Source organism: Rattus norvegicus, chromosome 1, assembly GCF_021556685.1.
Source record: "Rattus norvegicus strain SHRSP/BbbUtx chromosome 1, alternate assembly SHRSP_T2T, whole genome shotgun sequence".
In the NCBI taxonomy this organism is placed as follows: domain Eukaryota; kingdom Metazoa; phylum Chordata; class Mammalia; order Rodentia; family Muridae; genus Rattus; species Rattus norvegicus.
In genome coordinates, this window is record NC_141534.1 from 107,435,189 (window position 1) to 107,456,597 (window position 21,409).

General features: G+C 50.3%; 1 protein-coding gene across 1 annotated transcript in view; it reads right to left on the reverse strand.

Annotated features, from left to right (window-relative positions):
• Positions 1-21,409, reverse strand: part of Sult2b1 (sulfotransferase family 2B member 1) — a 61,134-nt gene that overhangs the window by 29,500 nt on the left and 10,225 nt on the right. The window lies entirely within an intron of this gene.

Genomic DNA, 21,409 nt, shown 5'->3' on the forward strand with positions numbered 1-21,409 from the left:
ACTGGCCATGCTGGGGAAGAGCGGGATCCACCTCGTGGGTTGATTTTGTAAGAGGGAGAGACAAAAGACAGACATAGAGATGCAGCCAGGGCAGGACGAAGGGATTAGGGTCAGAGATAAGAAAAGAGACAGGGAGAGAGAGAGAGAGAGAGGCAGAGAGAGAGAGACAGAGAGAGACAGAGAGAGAGACAGAGAGACAGAGAGAGAGACAGAGAGACAGAGAGACAGGGAGACAGGGAGAGAGACAGAGAGAGAGAGACAGAGACAGAGAGAGAGACAGAGAGAGAGAGACAGAGAGAGAGAGACAGAGAGAGAGACAGAGAGAGAGAAGGAGAGAGGGAGAGAGAGAGAGAAACACAGACACACAGAGATAGTCAAAGACAGGGAGAGAGAGAACAGCGAGAAAGATAGAGGTATGTGGGGTTGGGGATTTAGCTCAGTGGTAGAGCGCTTGCCTAGCAAGCACAAGGCCCTGGGTTTGGTCCCCAGCTCCGGGGGAAAAAAAAAATAGAGGTATGCACGTGGTAAGAGAGAGAGAGAGAGAGGCAGAAGCTCACAGAGACAGGGAGAGTCAGGGATACAAAGATACATAGTGAGATAGAGACAGATAGAAGCCCACAGAGACACGGAGAAACAGGGAGAGACAAAGAGACAGTGGGAACCCGAAGGCAGAGACACTTTTTCTAAATGCTTTGTCTATCACCTACCTCACAAGGACAGGCCTGCCCCATGGATGTCAGCTCTGACTAGCTTCCCAAGGAAGGGATTAGAGTGTTGTGGGCCTGCTGATGGGCAGTCACCCACTGCCAAGTGGCAGGGCCTGGGTGCAGGGGTCTAAGCAAGTGAAAGGCAGTAGGCAGAGTCGGAGCTTACAAGAGGGACACAGAGGAACTTGCCAAGCAGTGACAGGTGGGAGGGTCACTGAGGGAGGCCACTATGCCGCAGACATAGTGGCAGTTGAGGGCATCTGGACACAGGGAAGACAGTAGCACCTGGTTGGAGGAGCACCCCCAACGAACAGTGCGAATACAATTTCTTCTCTTGAAGAGTTCAAGCCCCAAAGTCTTTTGTCATTGGTATTAGGAGGCTGGAAACTTAATCCAACCTCAATGTGTAGAGAGGTGGGGCCTTTGGGAAATGATTAGGTCACCGAGGTGGAGCCCCCCCTCCCCATCCAGGTGGCTTTGGGACAGGAAGACACATCAACAGGACAAAGAATTCTGCACACACACCTGAAGTGAGAGATGCAGGCATGAAACCACATGCATGATTCTGTTTAGACCTGACCCTTCCAGATCTGGGAGCTCAAACCAACCTTTTTTTTTTTTTTTTTTTTATTTATTTTTTTTTAATTGCCTGCCTCCAGTATTTTCTTATATTAATGGAAGCTGACTAATATCCATCCATCTAACCATCCATTCATCTATTCACGATCCACCCGTTCACACACACCCATTCACCTACTCATTTATTCCTCCCACTCATCAACCCACCTGACCCATCCACACATTCATTTATGTACACACATCTGTCCATATATGGATCCACTCATCTACCCACACAACCACCCCCTACTCATCTGTCCATCCATCATTATCTGCACATTACATCCACATAAGCGCCCACCCCCTCATACTCACTCATCTACCCATCCATCCACTCATCCATGACCCACCTACCCACCCACCCACCCATCCATCCACCCACCCATCCACCCATCCACCCATCCATCCACCCACCCATCCATCCATCCATCCACCCACCCATCCATCCACCCATCCACCCACCCATCCATCCATCCATCCACCCATCCACCTACCCACCCATCCACCTACCCACCCACCCACCCATCCACCCACCCACCCATCCACCCATCCATCCACCCATCCACCCACCCATCCACCCATCCATCCATCCATCCACCCACCCACCCATCCACCCATCCATCCACCCACCCACCCATCCACCCACCCACCCATCCATCCACCCACCCATCCACCCATCCACCCACCCACCCATCCACCCACCCACCCATCCACCCATCCACCCACCCATCCATCCACCTACCCATCCATCCACCCATCCACCCATCCACCCATCCACCCATCCACCCACCCACCCATCCATCCACCCATCCACCCACCCATCCATCCATCCACCCACCCACCCATCCATCCACCCATCCACCCACCCATCCATCCATCCACCCATCCACCTACCCACCCATCCACCTACCCATCCATCTACCCATCCACCCACCCATGCAGCCACCGACCAATGCAGCCATTTATTCACCCCTTCATCTACCTACCTACCTTGATGCATCTGTCTACTCATGTGCCCATTCATCTACCCACCAATATACCTACCAAGCCCATTCATCCATTCATTTACTAAACCACCTATCAAAAAATCATCTACTCACTGACTTACCCACCCATCTATCCTCCCACTCATCCATCCATCCACCCACCTAATTATTTATAAACCAGTGAACCCACCCACCTATCTAATAATCTATTTATCCATCAACCCATTCATCTGATAACCACATATTTTGACCCATCCATCTACCCATCCATACATCCATTCGCCACTCATGGTCCACCTATCTACTCACTTACACACCCACCCACCATGTACACACCTACCACTTCATTCATCCATTCACACACGCCTTCCATCTATCCATCCACTTATACATCATTCACCTATCCATCATCTACCCCTTCACTCATCCATCCACATATCCACTCCCCTGCCATCCATCCATCTACCTGCCCATCTGGGCACTAATTCACCTAATCATTGATCTACCACCATTCATTCAGAGGTTGATCTTTAAATTTTTTTATGTGCATTGGTGTTTTGCCTACATGTATGTCTGGGCATCACATCTATGCCTGGTATCCAAGGAAACCAGAAGAAAGCATCGGACTCCCTGGATCTGGGATTACGGGTGCTTGTGAACCATCATGTGGGTGCTGGGAATTGAACCTGGGTCCTTTGGAAGAGCAACAAGTGCTCTTTGCTGATGAGCCATCTCTCCGGCCGAGATATCTATCTTTCAATGTATCAGTTCAACCACCCACATGCATACAGCTATCCATCCATCTCCATGACTTATCCATCCATCTATCCGTCAGCTCATCTCATCCACTTAATCACCCACCTGTTACCCAAATTGATCCATCCCTTATTCAGTCACTGCTCCCCACTCCAGCTCATCGTTGGAGAGGCCCACAGCAAGTCAGGTGAGAGACATGGCTTTGAGCCAGTCTGACTGTTTAAGCCTGGGTCCGAAGTTCATGCACTAAGAAAGTAAAAACATTCCATCGTATTCCTTTCAAGTAACTTAAAAAACAGAACACCTTGGTGAGATTATATGCTGGTTAAACTACTGAAAATTGGGTAATGGAATTGAAAATACAAGACTTGTAAGCTACTTCGATAAATTTGAAATGGATTGCATGTTGAGATGACTTAATCCAAGATACTTTGGATTAAATAGATTATGTTTCCAAAATTAACCTCACCCATCTTTTTTCTTTTATCTTTCTTCTTTCTTTCTTTTTTTTTTTCTTTTTTTCCGGAGCTGGGGACCGAACCCATGGCTAGGCAAGCCCTCTACCACTGAGCTAAATCCCCAACCCCACCCATCTTCTTTCAATTTTCAGAAGTACTTTTTAAGACTTTTATTTTATTTTTAAGTTATATGTGTACGTCTATGTCCGGTATTCCATATGTGCAGAGTGCAGGAGTATCAAGGGGGCGACAGGAGAGAGCATTGGATCCTCTAGAACACAGTCACTATGGTGAGTGGCTCCAGTGCTGGGGACTGACGCCCAGTCCTCAGTGAGAGCAGCATGGACTCCTAACTGCTGAGCTTTCCCTCCAACCTCTCCCCTCTTTAAGAAAGCAGATGTGATGGTGCTGCTGAGGCTGCTCACTGGTCAAAGCACAGACAGCAGGTATGGTGGTGTGCACCTTCAATCCAGTGTTCAGAGGGCAGAGACCGGTGGATCACTGTGAGTTCAGGATCAGCCTGTCTACTGTCTCCACAGCCAGTTCCAGGACTACACACAGAAACCCTGCATTGAAGAAGGAAGAAGGAGGGAAGGAAGGAGGGAAGGAGGGAAGGAGGGAGGAAGGAAGGGAGGGAGGGAGGGAGGGAGGGAGGGAGGGAGGGAGGGAGGGAGGAAGGAAGAAAGGAACTGGTCTTGCAGAGGACCTGAGTGCAGGTCTCAACACCTGTCAGGTGGTTCACAACTACCTTTATCTCTAGTTCTAGGGGATCTGACACCCTCTTCTGGCCTCCAGAGGTAAGCACGAATGTGTCCAAAGCCACACAAATACAACTAACTAAGCTTAGAAATAAAATAATTTTTAAAAGGAATTAGAAGCATGGCGTAGTGCTGCACATTTGTGATTTAACACTCCAGAGGCAGGAGCAGGAGCCTCTTGACTTTGAAGTCAGTCTTGGCTGTACAGAGCGAGGCTCTGTCTCCGAAAAGGTCACAGAGCTTTAAATGTTATATGACAAGCTGAAGAGAAATGGCTCCGCAGTTAAAAGCTGCTCTTGAAGAGGAGCCAGCCGCTCACTCAGTCTTCAGCACTGACATGGTCGTTCACAACCACCAGCAGCTCTAGTTCTGGGGATTCCCCTCCTGTTTGCACTTCCGTGGGCATCAGGTACATTGGGGTACACAGACTCACATGCAGGTAAAATACTCATATACAGAAAATAAAATAAGACATTTTCATGACAGGGTTTCTCTGTGTAGCCCTGGCTGTCCTGGGATCAGGCTGGCCTCGAACCCACAGAGATCTACCTGCCTCTGCCTTGGAATCCTAGCTTTAAAAGTGTGGGCCACAACTGCCCAGCTAATAAATACATCTTTTTTGTTTGTTTGTTTGTTTGTTTGTTTTTTCTTTTCTTTTCTTTTCTTTTCTTTTTTTTTTTTTCGGAGCTGGGGACTGAACCCAGGGCCTTGTGCTTGCTAGGCAAGCGCTCTACCACTGAGCTAAATCCCCAACCCCTAATAAATACATCTTTAAAAGATGAGGAGGAGGAGGAAGAGGAGGAGGGGGAGGAGGAGGAAGAGGAGGAGGGGGAGGAGGGGGGAGGAGGAGAAGGAGGAGGGGGAGGAGGAGAAGGAGGAGGGGGAGGAGGAGAAGGAGGAGGAGGAGGAAGAGGAGGAGATGGAGGAGGAGGAGGGGGAGGAGGAGGAGATGGAGGAGGAGGAGGAGGAGATGGAGGGGGAGGAGGAGGAGATGGAGGAGGAGGAGGAGATGGAGGAAGAGGAGATGGAGGAAGAGGAGATGGAGGAGGAGATGGAGGAGGAGGAGATGGAGGGGGAGGAGGAGATGGAGGAGGGGGAGGGGGAGGAGGGGGAGGAGGAGATGGAGGAGGGGGAGGAGGAGATGGAGGAGGAGGGGAGGGAGGAGGAGGAGGGGGAGGAGGGGGAGGAGGAGGAGATGGAGGAGGAGGAGATGGAGGAGGAGGGGAGGGAGGAGGAGGAGGGGGAGGAGGGGGAGGAGGAGGAGATGGAGGAGGAGGGGGGGGAGGAGGAGGAGGGGGAGGAGGGGGAGGAGGAGGAGATGGAGGAGGAGGAAGCTGTGTGATGGATCAGCTCAGTGTGTAAAGCATTTCTGCTAGGCACATATGAAGACCTGAATTTGGACCCTCAGAACCCAGGTAAAAAGTCAGGGTTGGTGGTGTGTACCCCAACACAGAGATAAGATGCTGGACTTGCTGGTCAGCCAGCCAAGTCTTCTTACCTGTGAGCTCCAGGTCATAGGGACAGAGATTGTCTCCAAACAAAGGTGGATGCTCCTGAGAGAAGACAGCTCACACACACACACACACACACACACACACACACACACACACACATACACACACGTGCACGTGTGAGTGTGAACACTGGAGATGCATGGCTGTAAAGTTGGGTAGACGCCTGTACAAGCACGCACCGTGTCCCTGCTATTTTTACCAACTGAGGATGGTAGCAGTGTGGACAGTCAGCCTGTAGAGGGAAACTTCGAACAGACTGACTGGCTTAGCAGAGTGAGACCTGCTGAGGTGAAGGCTGGGAAGGGGGTGTCCCTCCAGCCACAGAGGGGAGCCTTGGGGAGGGATGTCATTCTGGGCCCTGGGTATCCATCTCAGATCATCCCTAGTGACAGTGGGGTTGGCAGCCCTGGCACAGACCTCAGTGTTATTTCTTAACCTCCTCTGGTTGAGCCATCAGACCCTTCCCCCAGCACTCCATTGTGCCACTTTGCTGATGGAGTTCACACGTGGGAGAGGGAGGTCACTGGGTCATGAGGTCATGTATCCAAAGAATCAGGCCATTGTCACCTTCAGAGAGCCCAGCCTTTCCATTAAAATCCAGTAATTGCCAAAAATACCAGGAGAGCTCAGTCTATGAGAGGCGGGGCTCCCCAGAGGGCGAGGCTGGGGCTCCAATCCTGAGTCAGGGAGGAGGAATCTGAATGGAGTGTGTGTGTGGGGGGGGGGTGGGACAGGGCAGGAATGAGTCTGGGTCCTGAATCTGAGGGATGCATCTGAAGCCCCAGGACTCAGACAGATGAGAAGGGACATTTAGGGGTTGGGGATTTGGCTCAGTGGTAGAGCACTTGCCTAGGAGAAGGGACATTTAACATCCCAATCCCGGACGGAGATGGATGGGAAGAGGGCAAGCTCTGGAAGGGGGAATTCCACTGTCTCCACAGCTACTGCACAGTCCCTCACGGGAGGAAATGACGACCTCACATCCATCGTGTGGGGAAAGAGGAGGCAGCTGACACCCTAAGCTAGGCCTCCCCACCTCTTCCTCCTGTCCTTCCTCTAATCAGCCAGTCCATCTTGGGGTATGGCAGAAACCCCACCTGCTCTCCACCCTGATTGCTCCATAGTGATCACACCCAGCTCTGCTTCCCTGAGCACTGAGGCACAGGGCTCAAGGCCACATAGGAGTCCCACATGAGTCACTACTCAAGAGGGATGGCTTGGACCGGGGCTGGTGGACCCTGAGAGTCTCAGAACAAGAGAACCTGGGTCCCAAGAGGCTGCCTGGCCACAGAGCAGATGGGTAGAGGTGGGCGGGTAGGCCAAAAGCAGGAGAGGTGAGGATTAACTGAAAGGTGAGTGTGTGAGCCAGAGGGCGGAGCCTGGGTCTAGTCTGAGGGAGGAGGTCTAGGGTTTGAACTCCTGAATCTGACCAGGAAAGGCCAGGTCTAGATCCATAGGCCTGAGGGAGAGGAATTTCCTGTGTGCCAGAGATGACACTGGCTCAGCCTGTTCCAGATGTGGGTGTGGCATTTTCGCAGGGGTGGGTAGGGGGAGGACTCGGGTTTGCGAGCAGGACAAGTGATCAAGGTGCTAATTCTTCCTCCACTCTGTGGCCCAGGAATTGTCTCAGTACCATTCTTGCCTCTCCCTGGCCCTGTCTTCTGCCAAATGGAGGGACCAGCCAAACCCGCCCTGCCAGTTAGGCGCACCCCTCCCTCTGTCCCCCTCCCTTTGTCCCCCTCCCCCTCCCCCTTCCCCTCCTCCTCTCTTTCCCTACAGTATCTCCAGCAAGGCCCAGCCCAAAAGAAAAGGGTGCGTAGGCGACTCAAGTGGGAGAACAGGACACCCCAATTCCTGGCTCAGCCTTCCACCTCTTGCCTCCTAGGCTGCCCATCCCTGATCAACCCCCCATGCCTTCAGCAGCCCCCCTTCTTCCTTGGCCCTTGGTTCCCCAAAACCTGTTATACTAAACTTCCACCTCCCTCCTTCTCCCTGTTCACTGTGCACTCAGTGCACGCTCTGCAGAGCACCTGCTATGTGCTTGGCCCAGGGCCCTTGGACAGACTGGGAAAGAAATGAAAATGAATTGGACGATGGCCCAGAAAGGCCGAGGCAGGAGGATCCCTGCAAATTCTAGGCCACCCTGGGTGACTTAGAGCTCTGGAGTAGGACTTGATCTCAAAAACTCAAACACTTCCAGCTAGGAGGTAGAGGCAGAAGGATCAGGAGTTCAAGGTCATCCTCTGCTCCATAAACTTCTAGGCCTGTCTGAGCTACATGAGACCCTGCTTTAAAACAAAAGTCCCACCCGTGAGGCTGGAGAGATGGCTCCACAGTTAAAAGCAGAGGAACCAAGTTCAGTTCCCAGTGTCCATGCAAGGGTAAGGTGTCTCTTAGCTGCTCATGACTCCAGCCACAAGAGTCTGGCGCCCTCTTCTGGCCTCTTGAACACCTGCACTCATGTGCACATAACCTAACACAGATGCAAGTAAACAAACCTCCCCCCACCAAAGAACCAAAGACCCACCCTCACTAAATTTAAACGTCTTCTGTTATGGCAGCCACACATTACTGATGCAGTGGTGATAAAGATGACACCTGACAGTCACACAAACTGACACCATGTGACAATAGTAGAAGAAGACGTAGGGTGACTGAGTGGGCTGGGCTGTGCACCCAGACAATTTTAGGCGGGGGCATCTGGGAAAAGGTAACTTTTGGAGTCAGAACATAGACTGTGGCTGACTGGAGACATGATACAGGTATAGAGGGGACGACCAGTGTGGAGGGCCTGTGGTCAGAGGGACCCAGAGAACTGAAGGAAAATGGGTGTTGGCGTGGGGTGTGGCTGAGGACAAATGGAGAAGTTGCGACTCCACACAGAGCTGTGTGTCCGTTACAGATGACATCCATTTCTCAAATGAAAAAGAGAAAAGTAAAGATTTTACTTCGGCTGGGTGTCTCGTGCCTTGTAACGCAGAGGCAGAGGATCTCCTCAGGTTCAAGGCCAGCCAGGGCCACACAGTGAGCTCCTTAATGATAATGTTTTAAAAGACATTTTTATTTTCTAAATTATGCATCCGTGTATGTGCATGTGAGCACAGGTGCCTTCGGAAGCCAGAAGTCAGTGATTGTTGGGTCCCCTGGAGCTGGAGTTACAGACCAGTGCGAAACATGGGTGCTGGGAACCAAGCTTAGGTTCTCTGCGAGAGCAGTGCACACACGATACACGCTCTTATCCCTTGAGCCATCTCCCCAGATCCTGTAATAGTGATGCATGGTGGAGCATGCCGGTGACTGGAGCACCCGGGAGGCTGAAGCCAGGATATCTTAAGATCAAGGCCAGGGGCTGGAGAGATGGCTCTGAGGTTAAGAGCACTGTCTGCTCTTCCAGAGGTCCTGAGTTCAATTCCCAGCAACCACATGGTGGTTCACAACCACCTATAATCAGGTCTGGTGCCCTCTTCTGGCCTGTAGTTGCATACATGCAGGCAGAAAGCTGTATGATGTATACATAATAAATTAATGTTAAAAAAAAAAAAAAAGATCAAGGCCAGCCTGGGCTGGACTTGATGGAAAAGGCAGCAGGTATGGGAGTCTGCTGCTTGTGACTGAAAATACCGAATCATAGGGAAAAAAATAAGGCCGGTGGAAGACAGAGGGTCTTTTGGAGCTGGGGGGCTGCTACTTTTCCATTAAAATCCGAGAGTGGGGTCTGCAGAGATGGTCCAGTGGTCACAAGCCCATGCTGTTCTTTCAGAGGGAGTGGAGTTTGGTTCCCAGCATCCACAACCTGATGTTCACATCCACCTGTAATTCTAGCTCCAGGGGATCTGACGCTCTTCTGGCCTCTAGTACACTGGGGTGTACCCCCGTGCAGATGGACACACAAACAAATGATATAATAAAATCTCTAAAAGTCACCAGCTTTTCAGGTGGTGAGGAAGAAAACAGGATGGGGCAGCTCAAGAAGGTGGAGTAGCAGAGGGAGACAGTATTGTAAGGGTGAGCCCCTAGGCAGCCAGCCCTCACCCCCACCCTCCCACTCCCCAACCCCTGTCAGATGCTGGGACTTTGTCCCAACAGAAGGAAACTGAAAGTTTGTCTTTGTCCAGGCCAGCACCAGCACAAGGACACATACCCAGGAACACTGGCACAGAAACACCGGCACAGAAACACCCAGAAACGCAGTTCCCTACTGCAACAACAAAATGGTCAGATTCATTGGTCAAACACAGCTGGGACATTCTCCTTCAGTCCTGGCCAAGAGACTGACATAGCTACTTATTAACTGCCTGGAAGCTCTCTCTCCCCAGCCCCCCACCCCCACCCCTAGTTCACGGAGGCAGAGCCGCCCCCTCCCACCCCTACACAAGGGTGCCACCTGCTCTAATTCTAGCCGGTGTCAGGCTGTTCTAGGCCTCCGATGAGAGCAATGGATTGGGCATAAGGCAAAAATGCAGACTCGTTCCTGACAAGTGAGGCAGTCTCTTGCCTGGAAAGCCTTACTAAGCTCTAAGGCAGGTTGTACAGTCCGAGTAGCCTCTTCTACATGTCCTTGAGACCTGGCCCTTCCTAGAGGTGAGCATTACAAATTGGCACCTTGAACCCAAGGCTCCCGTAGGATTCAGTGGAAGTAATAAAAAGTCGAGACTGGGCTGTGAGGCACACGCCTGTAATCTCAACACAGGAATCAGAGGTGGGAGGATTAATGAGTTCAGCGTCGCCCTCTCCTACGTAGTAAGTTTGAGGTTATTGTGGGCAACGTGATGCCAAGCCGTGCCTTGTTCTCTGGGGACCAGTCTTACTACTCAGTCTCTGGGCTCTGAGGAAACACTTGAAATCCCTGAGAGAGGAAGCGCCCAGGGAGAGGAGTGAGGCCCCGCCCAAGCCCTGGAGCTGTGAGCAAAGGATGAATGGGTTCCCGGCTCCCAGAGGTGCGGGAGACGAGCTGTATCCACCAAGCCCCATCCAGGCCACAGGGTACAGGGCAGAATGAGTAACTGTGGTCGTGGTCAGATCTGCACGTGCTCCTTGGTACCAAAGCACAGCCACAAAGGCAGACCCCAGTCACGTGACCAATACCAGTGACTCTATCCTGGACTCTCTTACTGTAATCACCAAACCCCTGACCTGTCCAGTCCTGTCCTGGCTGCTGCAGATGTTTGAAATCCTGCTTATTCTCACCCTCGTTTTAAATCAGACCTCTGCAGAAGAGCTTTTCCTGTTTAGAAGTGTATGGACGTTGAAACACTAGGAAAAAACGTGTCTTATGTGGTTTTTTTTTTTTTTTTCTTTTTTCTTTTTTTGAGGCTGGGTACCGAACCGAGGGCCTTGCGCTTGCTAGGCAAGCGCTCTACCACTGAGCTAAATCCCCAGCCCTCTTATGTGTGTTTTGATAATTGTGTTTCCCAAGGCTTCTTTTTTTTTTTTTTTTTTTTGGTTCTTTTTTTCGGAGCTGGGGACCTAACCCAGGGCCTTGAGCTTCCTAGGCAAGCGCTCTACCACTGAGCTAAATCCCCAATCCCCCAAGGCTTCTTTTTAAATTTGACAAATTATTTATATTTATTAAGTGTTATTAAGGAGTTAAGTGTGGGACCCAAGGTTTTAGGCAAGTCATCTCTACTGAGCCACATGCCCAACCAGCTCTCTACTGGCAGGACAGCTCTGGGAAGGCTTTTTTTTTTTTAAAAAGATTTATTTATTTTTATTTATATGAGTACACTGCAGACACACACCAGAAGAGTGCACAATATCCCTTTACAGATGGTTGTGAGCCAACATGTGGTTGCTGGGAATTGAACTCAGGACCTCTGGAAGAGCAGTCAGTGCTCTTAACCACTGAGCCATCTCTCCTTTTTTTTTATTTTAAGGAAAAGGCTTTTTTAAATGGTGTATGGTATGGGGAATGGAGGTACACAGCTTTAATCCCAGCACTTGGGAGGCAGAGGCAAGAGGACCTCTGAGTTTGAGGTCAGCCTAGTCTATAGAGCAAGTTCCAAGGCAGTCAGGGCTCCACACAAACAAAGAAAGAAGCAAGAAGGATGTATGTTTCAGGGGTGCATGCTGCCCTCGTTTGCAGGAGGTCCTGAGTTCCCCTGCAGCATTACAAAAGCAAATAAGGGGCTGGAGAGATAGGTCAGGGGGTTAAGAGCACGGACTGCTCTTCCAGAGGTCCTGAGTTCAAATTCCAGCAACCACATGGTGGCTCACAGCCATCTGTAATGGGATCTGATGTCCTCTTCTGGTGTGTCTGAAGACAGTGACAGTGTACTTATATAATAATAATAATAATAATAATAATAATAATAATAATAATAATGAAAGCAAATAAATGAGGCTGGGGAGACAGCTCAGTGGTTAGGAGAGCTGGCTGCTCTTCCAGAGGACGTGGGTTCAATTCCCAGTACCCACGTGGCAGCTCACACCTCTCTGCAACTCAAGTTCCAGGATCTGGCACCTTCACACAGACGCACATGCAGGAAAACCACCAATGCACATAAAGCAACGATAAACAAATCTTAAAAGAAAAGAAAGCAAACAAAAGTAATCCCCATACTCGGGAAGCAGAAGCAGGCAGATCTCTGCAAGTTCGAGGCATCTGCATAATAGGTCCCAGAACAGCTAGGACCGTGTAGAAAAATCTCTAAAACCCGAAAGGAAGAAAGGAAGAAAGAATATGTGGCTGTTTGGAGAGAGGCCGGTTCCCAGGCCGAGGTGGCTAGAGACTGCAGGAGTGTTGTTCCCACTCCTTACGTCCCCCTCATGCCCTGCACCCAGCAGCATGACTCCCTAACAGACGACCGAATCCAGTCCCTTCACTTGCAGGAACCCATGGTACTTGAACAAACTGGAGAGATTTTACACTAAAACTGTTGTGCACGGCTGGGTCTAGTGGCTCCCACATTTGATTCCAGTGCTGTAAACTGAGGCAGAAGACCGCAAGTTCAAAGCTAAGCTCAACTACAGAATGACTTCAAAGCCAGGCTAGGAAACAGATTCTGTCTTGAGAAGGGACAGTAAAAGAGGGCTGGGGGCATGGCTTGGTAGAGGAGCATGTTAAACCTGACGTGCATGGTCTAACCCTCAGCACCGTCACCTAAAACAGATATTAAGGGGTTGGGGATTTAGCTCAGTGGTAGAGCGCTTGCCTAGAAAGCACAAGGCCCTGGGTTCAGTCCTCAGCTCCGAAAAAAAGAAAGAAAGAAAAAAATAGATATTAAAAAGAAGAATGGAAGCCAATTGGTGGTGATATACACCTTTAATCCCAGCACTCAGGAGGCAGAGGCAGGTGGCTCTCTAAGCTGGAGGCTAGCCTGGCCTACAGGGTGAATTCTAGGACTGCCAGGGCTACACAGAGAAATGCTGTCTCCAAAACAAATGAACAAACAAACAAAATCAACAAGAGAAATAAACAGGGACTCACTTTGTAGCCCAGGTTGCCTTCAAACTTGAAGCAGCCTCACTGCCTCGGTGCTGGAATTACAGGTGTGAGCCGGTGTCCTAGCTGCATTTTCTACCTCTCCGCCCATTACAGCCCCTGTAGTATTCACTCAGTCCCCTCTGCTTGGGGATGGCTGCAGGCTGCTTAATTCCTGTGGTCACTGGAACCCCCGCCTGGGACCTGCTGCTAATCATTTCACAGATGATATAAAACTGAGAGATTTTAGGAACTGGGGTGAGGGTTGGGGGGACAGGAAGGGTGGGGGCCAAGGGATGGGGGATAGGGGAGGGCCTGGGAATGGGGAGGCAGGGTGGGCGGACAGGGATGGGAAGGCACAGGGAGGGAGAGGACACTGGAAGAGCGAAGGGAGGGAGAGGACACTGGAAGAGCGAAGGGAATGCGGAGGAGGGAATGAGGACAGGAAGGGGGCACGCTGGGACCAGTAGATGGGTGGAGAGCCCAGGATCGGGGGAGGGGCACAGGATGGGGAATGGGGGACGACAGACAAACAATAAAACTCTGGTGTCAGAGAGGCTGATGAAGTTACTCAAAGTCACACAGCTTTGATGACACAGCTGTGGTTCAAATAGAGACAGCCCTAGAGTCACTCAGAATACTCTAGTTCTTTTCTCTTTCTCTCATTCCAAAGTCTCCTGAAGTCCAGGCTAGACACACTGGCCTCAGATTTGCTATGTGATGAAGAATGGTCTTCAATTCCTGTGCCTCCTGCTTCCATCTCCCAAGCACTACGACCAAACCTGGTGTATGTAATGCAGAGGGTGCAACCCAGTGCCTGGTGCATGCTGGGAAAGAGATCTGCCAATGGCGTCTCTACCAGCTATCTTTGACATTTTTCTCATTATAAGGTTTTGAGGGTTCCTATTGAGATGTAGCACACATACATCAGAACATACTTCACATTTATTTTATTTTTAAATTACACTTGTTTTCATTTTGGAGACAGGGTTTCTCTGGGTAGCCCTGGCTATCCTGGAACTCACTCCGTAGACCAGGCTGGCCTCAGACTCAGAGATCTGCCTGCCTCCGCCCCTTGAGTGCTGGGATTAGTGTACACTAGCATGCCTGGATTTTACACTATATTTTATGGTTCGCGTGCGTGTGCACACTTAATCGAGATACGAGGGTGGAGGTCATAGTACAACATGCAGGACTCGGCTCTCTCCATCTTGTGGATTCTAGGGACCAAATTCAGGCTGTCTGCGTTGGGGCTGAGCCGTTCTGCCAGCCCTGAGAAGATATTTCAGAAACTTAAAGCTTTATCAATTAATTCCTTATATTTTTGCTCTCTCTCTCTCTCTCTCTCTCTCTCTCTCTCTCTCTCTCTCTCCTCTCTCTCTCGGTGTATGTGTGTGTGTGTATGTATGTGTATATGTGTATGTGTGTGTATGTGTGTGTATGTGTGTGTGTATGTGTGTATGTGTATGTGTGTGTATGTGTGTATATGTGTGTGTATGTGTATGTGTGTTTATGTGTGTGTATGTGTATGTGTGTATGTGTGTGTGTATGTGTGTATGTGTATGTGTGTGTGTATGTGTGTGTGTGTGTGTTCGTGTGTGTCTGAGATAGAGTCTTGTTATATAGCCCAGTCATACCTTGAAATAGTGGCAAACATGCTTGACCCCTGACTACCAGGTTTAAAGGCCTGAGCCACAGGCCTGGCCACACTTTGGTTTTAAAGAGAGGACATGTAGCTAGAGAGATGGCTTTGAGGTTAAAGCTCTCACCACCCAAGCATGAGGACTGAAGCCCACATAAAATGCCAGGTGGGCATGGTGGCCAATTTGTAATTCCAGCTTTGGAAGGCTGAGACAGGATTCCCAAAGCAAGCTAGACTAGCAAGCTAAACCTGATCGTGAGATCTAGGTTTGATTGAGAGAGCCTGAGGTAAGAAAGGAGGGAAACTGATTGATAGTGGGGGTAATTCCTGGCAACAACTTTGGGCTTCTGTAAAATTCAAACTTAAGAACAAAGGCTGCCTTAGGCAAACAATTTAGGATAACACCCTGTTCCAGGAAATGAGCTAGCTGCCCTTAGCAGGGGTCCTTCACCAACCCCTCTGCATGCCAAAGATATTTCCCCACCAAGGGCCTCCAATGAATTCAAAGGACAATAGGCAACAATGAATTCAAAAGGTAATAGGCCCCACCAATGAGAAATAACCAACTCATGCTGTAACCTAAAGCCTACACCCTGAAACAGTATAAAGGGTGTGGGCCGTTGTTCTTTGGGGTCGCCTCTGTCCCAAGTGCAGGGTCACCCCAGTGCACTGGATCATTGTACCTCTTGCTTATTGCATCGATCTCCATCTCCATGTTTTTGCGAGTGGGACCTCCTGGACATAGGGCTGATCGGGCCCTACATATGGTGCATTGGCCGGGAAATCGTCCCACTCAAGGAACTGGTGATTGGAGATCGGAGGAAAGCTCCAGCACGTACCACAGTTGTTTCTGTTGTCTCTGTCTGTGTCTTGTCTAAACGTCTGTTTAGTTTCTCTTGGTTCTCTCAGTCTGTGCAGCTGCTGGGAAATTTGATTTCGGGTTGTAATTGAGCAGGAGTTGTCAACCAGAGGTAGCTGTAAGTGGCGGGTAGAGGTGCCTGAACGTCATGGGCTACCGGGGTCCTGGAGGATGCTCTAGACTCCCGTTTGAGGAGCTGGGACCAGGAGGGTCCCACTTCATTCGTCAGGTCTGGAGGGAGTCGAGAGGACTGTACTCCTTTTGGAACTTGTTGGCTGTGGACTCGATCCCAGCGTAAGTTGGCGGGTCACCTGAATTCTGTAACACTTGTGGGAGGAGCGCATTGGTCTTGCTGTTTGTCTGTTTGCATGTAGACTCGGACAGATATCTGCGCTCTCTGGCTTGCTTTTGCTTTGCTCACAAGTGTCTGTAAGTCTTAGAGAGTCTCTGGCCTGGTTTGGCCTGTTGGACTGATTCTAACGTAAGCTGGTGGGTCACCTGAACCTGGATTCTGTGCCCATGAGAGGAGCCAGCTGTCCGTGTGTTGTCTTTCTCTTTGTTTTTGACTTCAGTCCTGTTCTGTACCGGTGGCAGGGGTGAAACTGTGTGTGGATTGTCTTTGTATTCTTGGACTTGGACTGTGACTGACGCTATTTTTGGACACGGGACAGACCGAATCTATCCTGTTAAGCATCTTAGTTAACCACTAGAGGAAAGGGTCTTTAGGCCAGAATCCCTTGGGTACTCAGACCAAGACCTGGAAGGATCTAGTGGAGAACAACTAGCCCTGAAAGTGGATGTCGCTGGAGTGTCCGGCCGGTACCTGGCCGTCGCCAGCAGTCGGAACCGGATGGGAGCTGCTGCCGGTGTGCGACCCTGGGGTCGAGCATCGGCTTTGGCCAGCCGACCCCCGTGCCCCTCCCCTTGTGGTGTTGGGTCCGGTCTTGAATACTAGGGCCCGGGGCGCAGGTAGAGCCACCACAAGTGCAGATCTTGGTGGTAGTAGCAAATATTCAAACAAGAACTTTGAAGGCCGAAGTGGAGGAACTCCTACCCGCTTCTTGTATAAAAGCTTTTTTTTGTCTCCAAGACTCTTACAGGTCCTGGCCATGAAAAAGAACCCTACAGAGACCAACGAGTCTGTAAAGAACATCCCCCAGGAGTCTTCCACTGCAGATCTGCTGCTGATGGATTACCATGGTCCCAGTTCCCACGGCCCTTCCTCAGGCCCCAGCAAGGGGGGAGCATGGGGAGGGAGGCTCAGAACTGGGACAGGCCATGGGGACCTGGATGAGGATGGCAATCAGGAAAGAATGTCCCCTCAGACACGGGGGGGGGGGGGCACCACCGATTGACCAGGCTGTCATTGACAGCGGATTTTCCCTGATTAGACCTGACTGGGACTACTAACACAGCAGGAAGTAAAGAGCACCTGAGGTCTACCGCCAGACCCTGTTGGCAGGTCTCAACGGGGTTGCAGGATGACCCACCAATTTGATCAAGGTATGTGAGGTTAACCAGGGACCAGACAAGTCACCCTCAGCCTTTCTAGAGTGGCTCATGGAGGTTCCATTCCGCCGATATACACACTATGACCCCAGCAGCGAGGAACCCAAAGCTACTGTGACTGTGGCTTTTATAGCCTAGGCTAGAAGAGCTATCAGGAAAAACTTCAGAGGCTAGAGCGACTACACGATAAGTCATTGAGGGATTTAGTGCAAGCTGATGAGCGAGTCTACCATAACAGGGAGACAGAGGAGAAGAAAGGAAGAAGATGAAAGGGAGATACAAGAAAAAAAGGTGATAGGAAAGGAATTTGCTGTAGGGTCCTGGCTACAGTAGTTAGGGAAGACAAAGGAGAGAGACAGAACCTATCGAAAAGAACAAGAGTGCAGAAAAGAACAAGAGTGCCTATTGCGAGGAGAGGGACCACTGGGCTCAAGAGAGCCTTAACAAACAGAAGCTGGGGGTGGGGAGGGGCAGGAAACCCCAGGTCTTGGGAAAAGCACTCCCAAAACCCACAAAGGTGTTAGTCTTGGGGGAAGACAGAATACTGGAGCCCAACACTCAGTCCTCCAAGCTGACAGGCCAGTTTCCAGGAAAAAAAAAATTCATGGACTACCCGAAGAATTGTAGACCTGAGCATGGGCCGGGTATCCCACTCATTCATGGTCATCCCTGACTGCCCCTAGCCCTTGCTCAGGAGAGATTTGCTCTCCAAAATGGTTTACGTGGGCTGAAATGGCTGGGCAAGGCCATGTGTATGCATATCTGCAGGCTGTGTATGTGGAGCGTAAGACCCAGGCTGACCCTGTCTCAGTGCACCAGTACCTGATGTTGTGGGAGGCATGAGAAGGAAGTAAGCCACACATCCTTCGGCTCCTCCAGCTTGAGGTGGTCTTAGTGTCATTGTGCCTGGAACACACCACACTGCTCCTGCCAGGTTGGGCACTAACAATTATCACCCAGCCCAGAACTTTAGAAAGATAAACGGTGGTAGAATGGCTGACTTCTGCACTACTGTGCCTAAACCCTACACTCTGAGTTCTTCGCCGCCTTCCAGAATTTGGTACACCATTTTAGACTTGAAAGGTGCTTTCTTCTGCCTGAACTGGGTACCCCAAAGTCAAAAATGCTTTGCCTTTGAATGGAAGGACCCAGAAGATGGGACCACTGATCAGCTGACAGGGACTAGATTCTCCACCGGTTGGGGGCAATCTGGTCACTTTGTTGCCCAATCCTGGCCTGGAGCCACCACAACACGAGTGTCAAGTACTGGCAGAAGCCCATGGGTGGAGGGAAGACCTCTCCACCTGAGCGTTTGACCCTCCTGAATGCTAAGGCTACCTTGTTTACAGACAGGAACAGTTCTCTTCATGAAGGTCAGAGATGATTGGGTGCTGCTGTGGTGGACAACACAAATGTCATCTGGAATGGCTGAACGTCTACCCCCAGCACAGCAGCACAAGTGTCTTTGCCATCTCTTGGATGCCCTGATGAAGCCAGCAACTGTGAGTATTATTCTTTGCCCAGGACATCAGGAGGGAAGAGATTCAGTGGCATGGGGCAATAACAAAGCAGATCAAGTGGCTCAAGAACTGGCTATGCAGGAGCCTATCCTGGTTGCAGGCATGCAAGAGACAGCCACTGGGAACTGGGATTGGACTAAGGGATGGCCTCACTTAGAATGTACAACAGAAGAAGAGGCCCAAATTGCTTAGAAGAGGAAGAACAGTGGCACACTCAAGGGGAAAGCAATACTCCCCAGAGAACAAACAAAAGACTCACTTTGCCAAATACACAAATGGACTCTTTTAGAGGACAAGAAGCTTAGCCAGAGAGACAGAAGAACAGTGTAAGGTATGTCAGCAAGTGAGTGCTTAGCAAGCAAACAGGGCAAAGAGACCTAGGGGGTTTGTTGGAAAGTCGAACAGAAGTTAAGCCAGGAAAATATGGTTACAAATACCTTCTAGTGTTTGTAGATACTTTCTCTGGATGAGTTGAGGCTTTCCCCACCAAGCAAGAAACAGCTACCATGGCAGCCAAGAAGATATTAGAAGAAATCTTTTGGAGATCTGGGGTCCCCAAGGTAATTGGATCAGACAACGGTCCTGCTTTTACTTCTAAGGTAAGTCAGGAATTGGCAAAGATATTGGGGACTAATTGGAAGCTTCCTTGTGCGTACTGTCCCCAGAGCTCAGGGCAGGTAGAGAGAATGAACAGAACCCTAAAACAGACCTTAATTAAATTGACCTTGGAGACCTGTGCTGACTGGGTGGTGCTCTTTCCCCTGGCCCTGTTCCAAGCCCGGAACACCCCCTACCATTTTAACCTGAACCCTTTTGAGATCCTGTTTGGTACCCCAACTCCCTTGGTGTTCGCTGGGTCGCCCTGGCCCCCCCACCCGAGAGGCTGGTTTAACTCATCCCCTTGAATAACCACCCTTATATCCACCTTGTTAAGACCCCTATTTGTTCTCCTACTGTTGCTCTTTGGACCCTGCATACTGAACAAGCTTAGAGCCTTCATAGAAGAGAGAATAGTTAGGTGCGGTACAGCTGATGGTCCTGTGCCAACCATGTGAGACCCTGAGGACAGGACCTGAAGATTATGAGTTAGTCACCAGAGACCCCTGAGCGCAGCTCCAGGATTGGAGCTTGTACAAGAGAAAGGGGGGAATGTAAGATTCAAACCTAAGGACAAAGGCTGCCTTAGGCAAACACCAGGTAGAATTTAGGATAACACCCTGTTCCAGGAAATGAGCTAGCTGCCCTTAGCAGGGGTCCTTCACCACCCCCTCTGTATGCCAAAGGTATTTCCCCACCAAGGGCCTCCAATGAATTCAAAGGACAATAGGAGGCAATGAATTCAAAAGGTAATAGGCCCCACCAATGAGAAATAACCAACTCATGCTGTAACCTAAAGCCTACACCCTGAAACAGTATAAAGGGTGTGGGCCTTTGTTCTTCGGGGTCGCCAGGGTCACCCCAGTGCACTGGATCATTAAACCTCTTGCTTATTGCATCAATCTCCATCTCTGTGTCTCTGTGAGTGGGACCTCCCGGATGTAGGACTGATTGGGTCCTACACTTCCACACGTTCATGTTACCAGCACATGTGACCGCATACATGCAAACCATGAACAAACGTGAAAATGGAAAGAAAAAGGGAAAAGCAAGCAAGCAAGTTTCAGTTCTTACCACAGAAGCTGGGCCCTGGTCCTAGCCTGCCAAGGTCACCTTGACCTTTATTCCCACAGAGAGGGACTTCCTAGTTTCTTCCTTCCAATTCCACTGGGCTCTTCCCTCCCTCAAGACTCTTGTGAAGAGAATGGGAATCTCCGTGTGTCCCCTCGCTCCATTCAAGCGGAACCTGAAACACAGTGCACACTCTTGAATCCATCCTTACACGTTCAGTATGGGTCTCATCCAATTCAGCAGCAGACAAGCAAGAGGGAAACTTGACGCTGTGATACAAGAAGGAAGCAGACAACATGGCTGCTGGGACAGAGCTGCCTCAGCCCTCAGGAGCTGTCAGAGTGGCCACCATCAGCAGGGAGCCCTTCGGCCTCTGCAGGAAAACTGGTGGCGTTCATGGTGACTAACTGGTGTGCTACCACCTTCTGGGGTGAGTAATGACCTCTACACCTAGTGGTCATGTCTTTCGTTTGTCCCTCTCCCTACGACATCAGGGCTGACCAGCAGAGCCTAGAAAATACCACATGTCACAAAGGATTTTGGAGTCTTGCTTATATTGTAAAAGGCATCTTGGGCTGGAGAGATGGCTCAGTGGTTAAGAGCACTGACTGCTCTTCCAGAGGTCCTGAGTTCAATTCCCAGCAACCATGTGGTGGCTCACAACCATTTGTAATGAGATCTAATGCCCTCTTCTGGTGTGTCTGAAGACAGCTACAGTGTATTCTTATATATAGTAAATAAATACATCTTTTTTTTGAAAGCGTCTCACGGGCTGGTGAGAGGATTTTTTAGTAGGTGAGAGTGCTTGCCGCCAAGACTGAGAACCTGAGCTCAAGCTCCAGAATGTACATGGTGGAACAAGAGAGCTGACCGGTGGGGTTGGGGATTTAGCTCAGTGGTAGAGCGCTTGCCTAGCAAGCGCAAGACCCTGGGTTCGGTCCCCAGCTCCGAAAAAAAGAAAAAAAAAAAAAAGAGAGAGAGCTGACTGGGGAAA